The sequence below is a fragment of the Dasypus novemcinctus genome, chromosome 8 (assembly GCF_030445035.2).
Source record: "Dasypus novemcinctus isolate mDasNov1 chromosome 8, mDasNov1.1.hap2, whole genome shotgun sequence".
NCBI classification, from domain to species: domain Eukaryota; kingdom Metazoa; phylum Chordata; class Mammalia; order Cingulata; family Dasypodidae; genus Dasypus; species Dasypus novemcinctus.
The window spans coordinates 111179423-111194107 of NC_080680.1; the positions used below are offsets into that span (position 1 = coordinate 111179423).

General features: G+C 43.0%; 1 pseudogene; it reads left to right on the forward strand.

Moving 5' to 3' along the window:
* LOC101431958 (zinc finger protein 42 homolog) overlaps positions 1-14685 on the forward strand; it is a 75768-nt pseudogene that overhangs the window by 14792 nt on the left and 46291 nt on the right.

Genomic DNA, 14685 nt, shown 5'->3' on the forward strand with positions numbered 1-14685 from the left:
ATTTCTTTGTCCACTTCTGTTGCCATCAGCGGGACAGGAAGTGTGGGCAGCGCCATTCCTGGGCAGGCTGCACTTTCTTTTCACGCTGGGCGGCTCTCCTCACGGGCGCACTCCTTGTGCGTGGGGCTCCCCTACACGGGGGACACCCTTGTGTGGGACAGCACTCCTCATGCGCATCAGCACTGCGCATGGGCCAGTTCCATACGGGTCAAGGAGGCCCGGGGTTTGAACCGCGGACCTCCCATGTGGTAGACGGATGCCCTAACCACTGGGCCAAGTCCGTTTCCCTTAATAGGATTTTTGAAAATCCTATTTACAATTGCGTACATATCCAAAGGACCAGGGATTAGGATTTGGACATGATTCAATCCATAACAGATGCCCAACTGTCCCAGTTTTCCCAGGACTTACCATTTTTAGCCTTAAAGTCCCACGCCCCAGGATTGTCACTCAGCTACTTCTCCCCATGGATAGTAAGAATTAAGACCACACTGCAAGGATATAGAATCTGAGAATGTTCTACCTAGAAGAGGTTTCTGGAAGCATCTTGCCTTTTCTATCAAAGTCTTCCAGGAATTTTTTCCATTAGAAATTAAGTATTGCTGGGTTATAACAAGAACAGTTAAGATAACCAGGCTTTTGACTGAACAGCACTAGAAGAATATAATAAATACGCAAATGTTTTCCCTTCTACTCACCTTTGAAGATTAATTCTACAAAGTACTGTTTCCCCTTCCTCAAAACTTGATTTAATGTCAGATCTTTTCCCTGCCCCAGCCAGGGCACATTGAAGACTGGGGGTGGGGGTGGGGGCTGTAACAGGAGAAGGAAGCCTGGTCCTTCTTTTCTCTTTCCAGTGTGGCATGTCTTCCTCTTCCTTGTCTGTTGAGGGCTTTTTGGCCTTTCCAACGCTAAGCCCAACAAGGAGAGAGAATTAGAGGATAAGACCTAGCCTTCCTCTGTGGGGGCAGTAATCATCATATGCTTAAGCCCTCTGGTAGGCAGAGACATAACTGTTAACCCTTTTCCTCTGAAGCACTTGGAAGCTTCTCTCCTGGACCTTACCTGCAATTTCTTTGGTATGGACAACATGGGGGATGCCTTTCCTTCAAAGGAAACTTCAGTCCCGGTTCTCAAGTAGTTCATGCCTCACACAGAATCCCATTTTTCAATCACCTTGCCCTTCCAGGATGCTTTCTTGGGCAGTAGGCTCCCTGCAGCTCTTCTGCAAGGTCAAACACCTGCAGTTGCTCACAAGTCCTGTGACCCATCATCTCAGAGGAATTCAGTTCCTCCCAGTAGGCAGAGGAGGTTTCCTTCACTCTTCCACCGAACCCTCTGCATGTGTCAGACCACCATCCACTGAGTCCCTAACTCCAGACAACATACATTGATTCCTGTGAAGCCTTATCTTCCTAGGCTTGGTGTGAGGGGACAGGCAACTCCTAACCTTCACGGAGTTGGGAGAAGGGAATACGACTTTCTTTGAATAAATCCTCCTCATAAATTCTCCTCTCCCTATTTCCACTCTCTCAACCTTTCTATAACCTCAAGACTGGTGAGGCATCCTGGATGAGGGCTCCAAGAATTGTGAAACCAGTTCATCATCCTTTGTAAATTCTACACAGTGTGGTCTGGCAGCTCACTTTGAAATTTCACATCCTGTTAGGTCAGCATTTGCTGTGTGCCAGGCATTGATCTAAGTATTCTATACATATTTAGCTCATTTACTCTTCAAAACAGGCTTATGAGGTCAATACCATCACCATCTCATTTTACAGATGAGGAAAGTGAAACCCCAAGAGGCCATTAATCAGATCCCACAGGTGGAGAGCAGCAGTGCCAGGACCCACACTTTAAACCAGTAGACAACCTTCAGGATGCTGGTCAGAATTTGCATTTTCTGTTTTGACACTTGAGAAATGGCAACTATATTTTAAGTAAAGTATAAATACTTTGGGGCACAGTTGGTGTCTTAGCTATCTTGCCGTCTTATCACTCGTATGGGAAATGCTTTTGTACATTTTGATCCCTGCATGGTTTTGGGGTAATGGTACTTCTTATAGCATCCATACACTAAGGAAAAAGGAGATCTCTGAGTGCTCCCAGAAAAATTAGACAATAGGTCGTCTCAGATCTCATCGAAAAGGGATACAGAGTAAAGACATTTAACTGGAGGCCTACAGAAGTTCATCTACCTTTTCTGCAGGCTCTTCCTTTAACTTCAACATGCCTGGGGCATGTTTATAAGATATCTGTGCCCTGAAGCCTGGAATTTCCTTGCACTCATCACAGACTGTAAAATTATCTTCTTAAGATGTTTTTAAATTACTGTCTTAGTTTGCCAGGGTTGCTATGACAAATCCCACAGACTTGTTGGCTTAAACAACAGGAACTTTTTTGTCTCACAGTGTTGGAGGCTAGAAGTCCAAAATTAAAGCATCGATGGGCAGGCCATGCCTTCTGTCTGTCATGTTCTGGGGTGGCTGGCTGGCATTCAGTCTCCACCCCCAACATACGGCCATCTGTCTCCTTCAGTCTCTTCCTGTGGCTTCTGCTTCTGTGTCCAAATTTCCTTTGCTTTTAATGACTCCAGTCCTACCAGATTAGGCCTATTCTGATTCAGTTTGGCCTCAGCTTAATAGAATCTCTGAATGTCCTATTTACAAATGAATTCACACCCATAGGATGCATGGTTAGGGCTTGAGCCTGTCTTTACGGGGAACAAGATTCAATGCCCAAAAATTACAAAAAAAATGTAAGTTCACTGTTAGCATGAAATACTACAAAGATATAAAAGGTGAAACTTAATAATTTCCCATGACCTGTCTACACCCTCCCCTCCCCCACAATAAACAGTATTCACAGCCTAGAGTCTATCTTCACCCCTTTTTCTGTGACCACAAAAATGCTACAAATATAAATATACATATATTTGCATCTGGAAAAAGACCTTGACCAAAGGGGGAAATGGTAAATACAAATGAGTTTTTTTGGCTAAGAAATTTCAAAGTGAGACAGAGGGTCATTCTAGAGGTTACGCATATGCTCCTCTCAGGAGGATCTCATTGACTGCTATAATAAACAGTGCCTCAAATAGCAGGGCTTCTGAGGGCTCTGGAGACATCCCGACACTATAAGCAGGGAAGACACCTCAGGAATTCAGCACCCTGCCAGTGGGCCTATCTTTGAATTTATGCTCCCCAGGTGTAACAGAGTTAGATTCACTTATAGGTTCTCTACACATGGCTCTTCAACCCCTTTTATTCGAACCTAAAATTAGCACTGTACTTGATAAACATATGTCCCAGAGACTTAAATCTTTGGTTCATCCATATGATTTCTCCTGAATCTCAGCAGAGTTGCAATACCTACTCTCCAGTTCACTGGACTCACCCAGGACAAGGAAGAGAAAGTGTCTGCAACTGCAAGCCAGATTGTTCCATTCATCTGCCCATGGAAATTAAGTTTCCTCTCAGTTAGAAGCAGAGTGGACATCACCATCCCCAAATCCTCAAGACTGGGGAATGAACAATAGACAAAAGTAGACTTCTTATTATTCTACTACAGACTTATTATTATTCTAGCAGTGGAAGAACTCTTATCATTGATATAAAGGGAGTGGCCACCAGAGGTTCTGAGGGGTGGGAGAGGGAAGACTAGGCATAATTTGGGGGCATTTTAGGTTATTGGTGTTGTCCTGCATGACACTGCAGTGATGGATACAGGCCATTGTTTATTTTGTCATAACCTACAAAATTGTGTGTGACAGAGTGTAAACTATAATGTAAACTGCAGTCCATGGCTAGTAGCAATGCTTCAATATGTGTTCATCAATTGTATCAAATGTACCAAACTAATGAAGGATGTTGTTAATGTGGGAAAGTGTGGGAGGGGGGAGGAGTGGGGCATATGGGTCCCTTACATTAAAAAGAAAATGGATAAATAAATACACATACATAGATGCATGTTTTGTTTTTAATGGAATTATACTCATTATCTTGCATCTTGCTTTTCCTTTTTTCATTAGTAGATCATAGACATCCCCTGCCTAATCTTGTTAATTCCAAAACTTTGGTTTGTTTTCCCCAAGACAGAACAATAGCAGTGGGTACTCAGGGCATGATTTAGAGACATGGATATAGAGGAGACATTGTCTGGTGACCCAAAGCAGCCATTATTTGTCTAGCTGTGAAAGGCTGCTGGCTTCATTCATAGAGTATAGGTGACCGCACACAACCGAATGAAAGAAAAGAGAAAAAGTGAATGAATGTTCCTTAGCTGGAGTGGATGACCGATGGAATTCAGTGGCCAGTCGGTTTAATTTCAGCTTTCAGGTTTCCCTCAGCTAATATGCATTACAGTCACCTCCCCTCTGGTCAAAATTAGTAAGCTTTGGATATTTGGATTGTGTCTGCGATTATGTATCTGAAATAATTGAGGGGAAAAACAAATAGCAATGCATTCTCTGCATCTTGGAGGATATTTCTCATCATATGGTTTATATGTGATCGAATTTGCTAAGATTCCAGTGTTACTAAAGGGTTCTTTGTCATCCTCCAACATCCAAATTGTGAGGAACACTAAGTACAAATGCAGATTCCTAATTCTTCCTCAGATTCCTGAACTGAAATATCTGCAGTTAGAGATGATTTGCATGCTAAAAAAACAAAACCAAAAGCAATCCTCCCTCAGGTGATTCTAATGTATACTAACCTATCTGAGAACTACCTCCAGGCCTTCCCCCAGGCTCGGCAATTCAGCAGATTCTTTTCAAGACTCTCATCACCCTTTCCATCCCACGCGTCCCTAACATTTCCTCCCACCCCCCACGCTGCATGGTCTCGGGTCTCAACCCCTGCCAGCAAGCCCTGGTCAGCAGCCTGGGTTCCCAGAAGCACCTGCCCAAGGGGCTGCTGATATAACTGGGCCTAAGAACTACCCTTGACTCTCTTTGTTCAGACCCCGGAAATATTCGTTCTGAGTCTACTGGGACTCTAGCAGTAGTCTGTCTCCAGGAGAGGGTAGAGCAGCAGGCAGACACTTTTGTGGACACTACAGGAAAATGCCATGAAGGGTGAGGAGGGCAAGGACCAGTAAAGGCAGTGACTTTACGTTTTGCATCTTCTTATCTCAGCACAAGTGGTGAGCCACCAGTGGCTCTTTCTCTAAGGAATGAGTGAATGAGTAAAAGGTGAATGTGTGAATTCACCTTTGATTAGTTATATTAGTGCTTGATTGTTTTGGTGGCCAAAAGCAACAACAACAACAAAAAAAAGTTCTTATCCCTCAGATGATTGCCCACTTAAAAAAGACCGTATTTGGGGAAGCAGATGTGGCCCAATGGATAAGGCGTCTGCCTACCACATGGGAGGTCTGCGGTTCAAACCCCAGGCCTCCTTGACCCGTGTGGAGCTGGTCCACGCGCAGTGCTGATGCGCGCAAGGAGTGCCGTGCCAGCAGGGGTGCCCCCACGTAGGGGAGCCCCACGCACAAGGAGTGTAAGCCCCACGTGCAAGGAGAGCACCCGGTAAGGAGAGCTGCCCAGCACAAATGAAAGTGCAGCCTGCCCAAGAATGGCGCCGTACACACGGAGAGCTGATACAACAAGATGACACAACAAAAAGAAACACAGATTCCCGGTGCCACTGATAAGGATAGAAGCGGTCACAGAAGAACACACAGCGAATGGACACAGAAAGCAGACAACTGGGGGGGGGAGGGGAAGGGGAGATAAATAAATAAATAAATCTTTTTTTTTTTAAAGACCATATTTGTGTTTTAACACATATCTTTCTCAGTCAGAATGCCATATGTAACTCCTAATCATGTCTACAAGGAAAATAGGTGGCAACAGACTTATTATGGCTAATTTTGTGTGTCAGCTTGTCTACGCTATGGTGCATTATTGTTTGAAGATGTTGTTATGAAGGTATTTTGTAGATGTGGCTAACATCGACAATCAATTGTCTTTTAAAAAAGAGATTACCCTCTACCATGTGTGTGGGCCTCATCCAATCAGTTGAAGGCCTTAAAAGTGAAAACTGAGGTTTCCAAAAGAAGCAGCAATTCTGCCTCAAAACTGCAGCATCAACTCCTGCCTAAGTTTCTGGTCTGCCAGCCTACCCTTTGGACTTCAAACTTGCCAGCCACACAATCACACGAGCCAAGTACTTAAAGTAAATCACACACACACACCTATATCCTATCGATTTCTCTGGAGAACCCTGACAGGTACAGGATTCAATAGGTTTTAAAACTCTAGAGAGCAAAGCATAAAAGTCCCATGTCTTAAAGGCAGCATTAGGAAACCTCTCTGGAGCTGTGTAGGTGTCTGATTCAGGACCTCACAATCATCAAAGAGAAAAATGAAACCAAGAAAAGCCATGGTCCAAAGATGCCTTGAGCAGACAAAATACTGCTCACCACCCAAGTTCTGAGCCTCTCTGTCCCACCTCAAGGGATCTGAGCTCTTCCCAGGTTCTAATTTGATCAGACATCCCCCCAGCCAATGGATTAGTGACAAAAGGAGGAATGAAAGAAAACAGATTCTATGGAGGGAATTGGGAAATAACATTTCATTGTAAAGATGAGAGAATGAGCTGAAATATAGACATACTTTACCACTGGGATATAATAGTTTCTTCAAGGTTATAACTTGCCTGCTGAAACCATCCGCAAGTATTTTTGAAACTCAGGGATATGCAGCAGATTCTTTTTAAGAGGATATTACGTAGCTTCCTCAACCAGGGCCACCACTCTTGTGCCTGGCAGACTCTAAGAGCCACCCAATGATCTCCGTATTCACATCCTTGATGTGATCTCTCCCCTGGGATGTGGACTGGCTAACAGAATATGGCAGAGATGATGGGCTGGCCCCTCCATGGCTGGGTTACAATCTTGATGCCCCTCTACAATTGAGTTACAATCTCTGTCTTGCTCACAGACTCTCTGTATTGCTTTTCAGCTCTGACACTTTGACGAAATGTGTGGCCATGCTGGAGAGGCCCACATGGCACGAAACTAAAGAGAGCCTCCAGTTAAACTGCCAAGAAGGCTCTGTAGCCTTCAGTCAAGCAGTGCTCCAGGAAGTGAATTCAGCCAACAACCTGAAAGAGCTTAGATGTGAATCCTTCTCCAGCTGGGCTTTCAGATTAGATCGCAGCCCCAACTGGCAACTTGATTGTGGTCTTGTGAGTGACCCTAAAGAAGAGGATTCAGCTAAGTCATGCTGGGATTCTCAACCCACAGAAACTGTGAGATAATACTGTGTTGTTTTAAGCCTCTGTTGTTGTGGCTACCATTACAAAGTTGTAATTTGTCATATAGTAATAGATAACTAATACAATCCTGATCCAAGCTGAGACATTCAGGAGCAAATATCTGGGTTTCACAGTGCTGAACAATTATTCTTGTTGCCTTTGCCCCTTGGTGGAGTCTGTGAGACAAAACACACTCTTCCAAGATGCCTGTATCCAACACATATATAACAACCCCCACAGACACAGGGAGGCTATGAGAGGATCCAAATGGGGAAGACTTCATTAAGCTTGTGAAAAGATATTTACTGCTTGGTTAAAATAGCAACTGGTCTTGGACTGTGTTCTGAAGAGTCCTTTAAACCTCAGAGAAGAGGATGATAAATTGAGTGCTCTGTCCTCATTTTCAAAGGCTTCAGTTTTAAGTAGTCCCATATGCTGCAACTATTGGCTGTATGCAAGGAAGCTGCCATATGAAGCAAGACTTTGTGTGCTTAAAGCCAGAATTGATTTTTTCTTTAAGATGAGATACGCACACACACATGCACACCAGGCCATTTTTTAAGGACCTACCATGGATTGAACCCCAGGGAAGCAGGTGCTCAACCACTTGAACTACATCTGCTCCCCATCCAGGTCATTTTTGTGTCTTAGAAGGATTCAGCCAAATCACTTTTTTTTTTAGGTACCAGAGCTGGGGATTGAACCTAGGACCTTGTATGTGGGAAGCCAGCACACAATGACTGAGCCACATCAGCTCCCTTAATTTCTTCCATTTGTTTGCTTGTTGCCCACTTTTTTTTTTTTTTTTTTTTTGGTGGTACCGGGAACCAAACCCAGGACCTCCCATGTGGGAAGCAGGTGCTCAACCGCTTGAGCCACATCCACTCTCCAAATCACTTTTAAATTACATTGGTTCTTTTTTTTAATGTAGTGATGAATGGATTCAATTAGATGGAAACCGTATTTGTGGTCTGCATATCAAAAACATCACTTCTTCCAATGTATCTTATAATGTGCAATGACTGCAGACATTGCCTTTCTTTGCTATAACTTCAGCGACACCCATAGGCAGCTCTTTGACCATAGGACTTTATACTGACTCTCAATGTGACGTTGGTATAAAGGAGAAGAGAAATCCCCTGAGACAACTGCTAAGGGTTCTTTATTCTCTTTTTACTACTCAGGCCTCTCCAGATTCATCTGACCAATGGAGTATGAGGCCTGGATCACCCAGTCGTCTCTTTCTAAGGTTTACAAACCCATTAATTGTCCTATCAATCCTGGCTTTCCCATTCCACTTGGCAGAACTTCTTTTTAATAGACCCAAAACCTACATCTCCCCTGATTTCCTCTATTCCCAAGACCAGCACCAACAACCTCCAGTTCTCCAAATCGCTACCACCTTAGTCCAAACAAACATCAGTTCTTACCTGGACTGTTAGAGGCTAACCTATATCCTTTTCTCCATTCTTACAGTCCAGTATCTACATGGTATGGAATTCCAGTCATATTCCTCCCCTGCTTAAGCCCCACTCCCAACCCGCCACCTGCTAATATCATCTCATCACACTTGAATAGAAATCTAAATTCCTTATCCCGGCTTACAGAGTCCTAAATGACCACTCTGACCTGCTCATATTCATCTCCTATTTCTCTCCTTGTGTCCATTTTTCTCTCACCACCTGGCCTTCATTCTCTTTCTTGATCGGTCCACGCTATTCCCACCCTAGGGTCTTTGCACTGCTATTTTCCTTAAGCTTCCCAGAGTTTCTCCTTCTTGTTATTCTAATCACACTTAAATTTCACCTCATGGTGTCATTTTCCCTGCCCATTCAACCCAAAACAGTCCCCTACACACCCTCAAACACACCACCCTTTCACAATAATATCCAATACCCTTAGTAACAGCTATTATTTGTCTGAATTTGTTTATTCTCTACCTTTCTCCATAAAAATGTAAGGTCTTCTCAAGGAGGGAAGTCTGCCTTTTTGGCCCTTTATTGCCAGCTTGTAGAAAAGAGTCTAACACATAGTAGGCACTCAATAAATATTTGCTTAATAAATGAATGTTTGCCCTTTTCTTGAAACTCAACTGTTACTCTTCATTTATTCATTGATTTATCGAGCACCCACTGTATGGAAGGCCAGGCAAAGATGAGTCTAGGCAAACACCTTCTCTCAAGGAGCATGAAGGAATCTAGCAGCAGAATCGTAGATAGAATTGACAGTCTTCATCTTTGTGTCTCACATAGCACCTAGCAGAGTCTTGGGAGTTCATTAAAGAATGAGTAATTAAAAAAGGACTCTGCTAAATGCTATAAGGAATTCAGAGGGAAAGCTTTCTTAAGAATGAAAGGATCAGGAAGACTTCATGTAGGATTTGCGTTCATGGGAAAGGGAAGGCCCAACATTTAAGTAATTTAAGTAGCACAAATAAAGGCACAGAGTTAGGAAAGGATGCAAGGGGAGGACTGAGTAGTTCTGTTTGGAAGACATATAGGGCATTTAAAGGGAGTTCTAGGGAAGGTTGATTGGGATCAGAATTTATAGGGCCCTTAAATTAAAATCTAGACAATGTAGAGACATTAAACGTTTTTGAGTAAAGGCTTTAAAAGGATTGAACTGACAGGGTCACATCATGAGTATGTGACCTCTTCACATAGGGACCTGTACTTAGAAGGGCCCCAAACTTGGATAATGCTCTGCTCTTGCTGTCTTAAATTTTTTAATGATTTTTTAGTAAGGAGCCCTGCATTTTAATTTTTTCACTGGGCCCTGCAAATTATGTAGCTGGTCCTGAACTCAGGAAACAGTGGTTGTGAGTGATTATAAAGGGAAGAGTCAGGAGACAAGGATATCAGATAAGAGGTCATTATAGCAAATCAAACAAGAGCTAATGAGGACATGAGGTGGTGTAGCCTTCCTAGTCTATTAGAGTCCACGAGTACATTTAGGGGTAATAAAGACAGCCTCAGGTCGCAGATCCAACACTGTACTTTTAATCCCTCAGCCCCAAACAACACAGAAGGGTTCTTAATTAAAATACTTAAAACAGGAAGAAGCCCAGAGTCGATGGGAAGTGATTAAAAATTTTTCGGCAGGAAAGTTACAGAAGATCCAGCCAACAAATATTTATTGAACCCCTCCTATGTGCCAAGCGTGATGATGGAATTAGAAACATACTTGTGAATAAAAGATTCACAGTTCCTGCCCTAAGTGCTGTAGTGGAGACAATTTTAAAAACAGGTTTTACTTGATTATGTTCACTACATAAAATGATCACAGTGGAAAGGAGCAAACTGAAAAAGAATTGAATGGCTTGTGGGGAGAACGGGAAGGCAAGAATCTGCCCTTAAATCTGCATGTCTGTCAGACATGTCTGTAAGAACCTGCTGCTCCAAAATGAATTTTCAACCTCACAAGAAGCCATGTGCAATTTTAAAAGGCAGTGTTCGCTTCTAGGCTTTTAAAATCAGATCAACAAATTCCTAAGAATACAGTCACCTTCGTATTTGGGTCAGCTGTAACTTGTTTTCATTTTCAGCAGCTACATCCAACAGAAAATGACCTGCTGGGAGGACCTGGTTGAAAATCATTTAGGATCATTCCAGTCTATTAGGGCTGTTAGTTAGGACTTGAGCTAAGCAAAAAAGAGAACCCTTGCCCAGGTGATAACAAGTGCTATGGCCTTTCTCTACATTACAAAGAATAATTGAAAATTATCAGAAACCAAATGTCTGTCCAATATATTCTAACTGACTTTTTCTTTGGTTTATTCTGCTTATCTCAAGTCAGAGCTCAGGGTCTTTAGCTTTTATAACCTGGAAGAAAACAGAAAACACCAGGATGTCTTGGGGAAAGGGCTGGCTATATAAGTTCTTTTTTTTAAAGATTTATTTATTTATTTATTTCTCTCCCCTTCCTCCCCGCCCCGGTTGTCTGTTCTCTGTATCTGTTTGCTGCGTCTTCTTTGTACACTTCTATTGTTGTCAGAAGCACGAGAATCTGTGCTTCTTTTTTTTGTTGTGTCATCTTGTTGTGTCAGCTCTGTGTGTGTGTGGTGCCATTCCTGGGCAGGCTGCACTTTCTTTTGTGCTGGGTGGCTCTCCTTATGGGGCTTACTCCTTGCACATGGGGCTTCCCTACGCGGGGGACACCCCTGCGTGGCATGGCACTCCTTGCGCGCATCAGCACTGTGCATTGGCCAGCTCCACATGGGTCAAGGAGGCCTGGGGTTTGAGTCGCGGACCTCCCATGTGGTAGATGGACACCCTAACCACTGGGCCAAGTCCACTTCCCTATATAAGTTCTTGAACTTGTATCTCAGTCACAAGGGCAGGGCTCATTTTTGCGAAACTCTGAAGGCAGGAACTGAGCAGGGAAGGCAGCAAACAGCGCAAACACAGCAATTAGCTGATCTCAGAGATTTCCCATCCTCTCCTCAGAAAGTGAAATGAACAGATGTGGCTCTCTGTACTGTTCACCTGCTTTGCTCCCTCCATCATTTTCCCTCATGGGAAGAAAGTCTTAGTAATGCATCAAAATCACAAGGACGAACCTTGAAGGCATGTTGTATGAAATAGGTCAGACACAAAAGGGCAGATATTATATGACTTCATTTAAATGAATTAACTAGAATATGCAAATTTATAGAGACAGGAAGTAGATTACCGGTTACCATGGGAGGTGGAGGAAAAGGGGGAAGGAACGGGGAATTAATGCTATTTGGGGTGATGGAAAAGTTTGGGCAATGGATGGTGGTGGTGGTAGCATGATATTGTGAACATAATTAATGCCACTGAATTGTACACTTGAAAGTGGCTAAAATGGGAAATTTCATGTTGCATACCTATTACCAGAATAGAATACATAATTTGTTTAAAATTCATCAAAATTAAGCCTTGAGGGGTATATTAGTTTCACTGGGTTCCTGTAACAAAGTGCCAGAAACTGGATGCCTTAACACAAGAGAGAGATATTCTCTCACATTTATAGAGGCTAGAATTCCTAAGTCAAGGTGTTAACTGAGCCATGTTCCCTCTGAAGGCCCTATGGTAGAATCCTTCCTTGCCTTTTGCATCTTCTGGTGGTTGCCAGCCATCCTTGGCATTCCTTGGCTGTAACAGCATCACTCCAATCTCTGCTTCTGGCATCACATGGCCTTCCTGGAGGTGTCTCTGTGTATACTCTCTTCTCATAAGGACACCAGTCATAATGGATTTAGGGCCCACCCTAATTCATTAAAACCTTGTCTTTCTACAAAAATGCTAATTCCAAATAAGGTCACATTAATAGATTAGGTCACATTTATAGATTAAGAGAGTTAGGGCTTGAACTTGTTGGGAGGACACAATTCAACCCATGAGAAGGGATAAAAGGTATTAACAAGAGAGAGGTGGGTTTGTCTGGTAGGTATTACATTCTGAGGAATGCAAGTATCCATTGCTATCTTTCCAAGATGCAGCCAGGAACAGGTCTTGGCAACTTTAGCCCAAAGGGGCATAAAATCCCCTGGGCTTAGCCCTGAAGGGTGACAGCTCAATGGAACTAGAACCCTGGGAGTGGGAGAGGAGTGGGAGGAGGAGGCAGAGAAGCAGAAAACTAAGAAGGGAAGGAAACTGTGTGAAGAGCTTTCCAGGGTCCATATATATATATATATATATATATATATATATATATATATATATATATATATCATCATCATCATCCTTAACCCCTCAGAGTATGATAGTAATTGGCTCTGAGTGAGACTGGGTCCCCACTGGCACAGAATGGGTGCTTCAAGCCCTTCTAGCTATGGAGGGTATCATGATACCCAGTTATGCAAGTTTCATAATAAAAATTCTGCCCAGCCCCTATGCCTTTACATATGCTATTCCTCTGCCTTCTATTCATTTCCTCTGTACTGACAGCCATTTATTCATCCTCAAGACCCGCTTGCACCCTCTCTTCTTGGTAGCGTGGAAGTTTTTCCTGATGTCTGCTCTTCCCTGATCTTCCCTCTTCTCAGCTTTCATGATCTGAAAGTACTTCTGGTGCAGCTGTAACACATTGTATGGTAATTGTTGCAGGTATAATCATCTCCCCCTGGAGATGGTGAACTGCTCAGAGGCAGGCTAGGCCTTACTAATCTTGTATCCATACTGGCTGGGTCACCAGCACAGTGCTGCACACATTATAGGTGTCCGATTAATGTCAAATAAGTGAGCAGACCAAAAAAAAAGAGTGAGAGGTTGAGAGATAAATGTGCCCGGTGAAGGGGGTCTTGAAGGAACCTACAATTCATACATTTCATGATGTTCGGTGTCATTTGGAAAAAATGTAACTGTTTTGTGGAACCTCACAAGTGCATACAAAGTCAATATCCCTCTCTAGGGAACCTCAAGGAAAGAAGATTATCACAAACTGCCATGAGAAACAGGAATGTGTTGAATGACTTCCTTAGACTGCCCAGAAATCTATATATGACAGTTTGATGCTATTTTACGAACCCCTCCCCCCAAAAATTATGCCATTTTAATTAGACTATGTAGGTGGGGCATGTCTCAGGCTGGCTCTCTGCCCTCTTGCTGGAGTTTTATATAAATGCAGGCACAGAAAGAGAGACACAGGAAAAGGGAGCTCTGCCATTTTGACCCTACCATGTGAGAGAGAGGACTCTAAGTTCATCTACAGCTGCAGAAAGGCATAGAAGACCAGAGAGGCTGAGAGAGAGCTGGAGTCTGGAATGAACAGAACACAGAGACATGGAAAGAGGCCCCTGAAGGGTTGGGTCCAAGAAACAGCTTAAGACTAAAAAGACAAACCCTGCCATATGCCATCTTCACCACAAGGCAAGACACCAGAATCATGAGTAGCTGACTTTGGTGAGAAATCACCTCTGGTGGTATTTTGATTTGGACATTTCATGGTCTTGGAACTGTAAGCTTTTACACTCAATAAAATTCCCATTATAAACACCAACCCGTTTCTGGCACTTTGCATCAGCAGCCCTGTGGCAAACTAAGACACTATAGTATTAAAGATTTGTGCAATCTTTCCTAATAATCAGTCTTCCATCTGTCAACTTTTAAGAAGCCAGCAAAGTGTAGAAATAATCCTTTCGGGTCTATTACAGATATTCCCATAAGTGTCTGAAGACAAAATGATCCTTGAGTCCAGACTCACATGAAAGCAACTGTTGGGGACCGAGGCAGCACCAATTCAGATGTTACTTGGTCATTGCCCCTTCCTCCAATGTAGTGCACATTAATTTTTAGTGGTTCTTGACATGTGAACAGAGTTGATGTCATCATCTACAGATAAAGGTACCCTCTTCAAATGGGTGTTTTCCACTTTTGATCTAATATAGGGTTGTCATTATCATTCTACCCAAAAAAGACATATGGCAATAATATGGAACATTCCTTAGAAAGACTTCTTC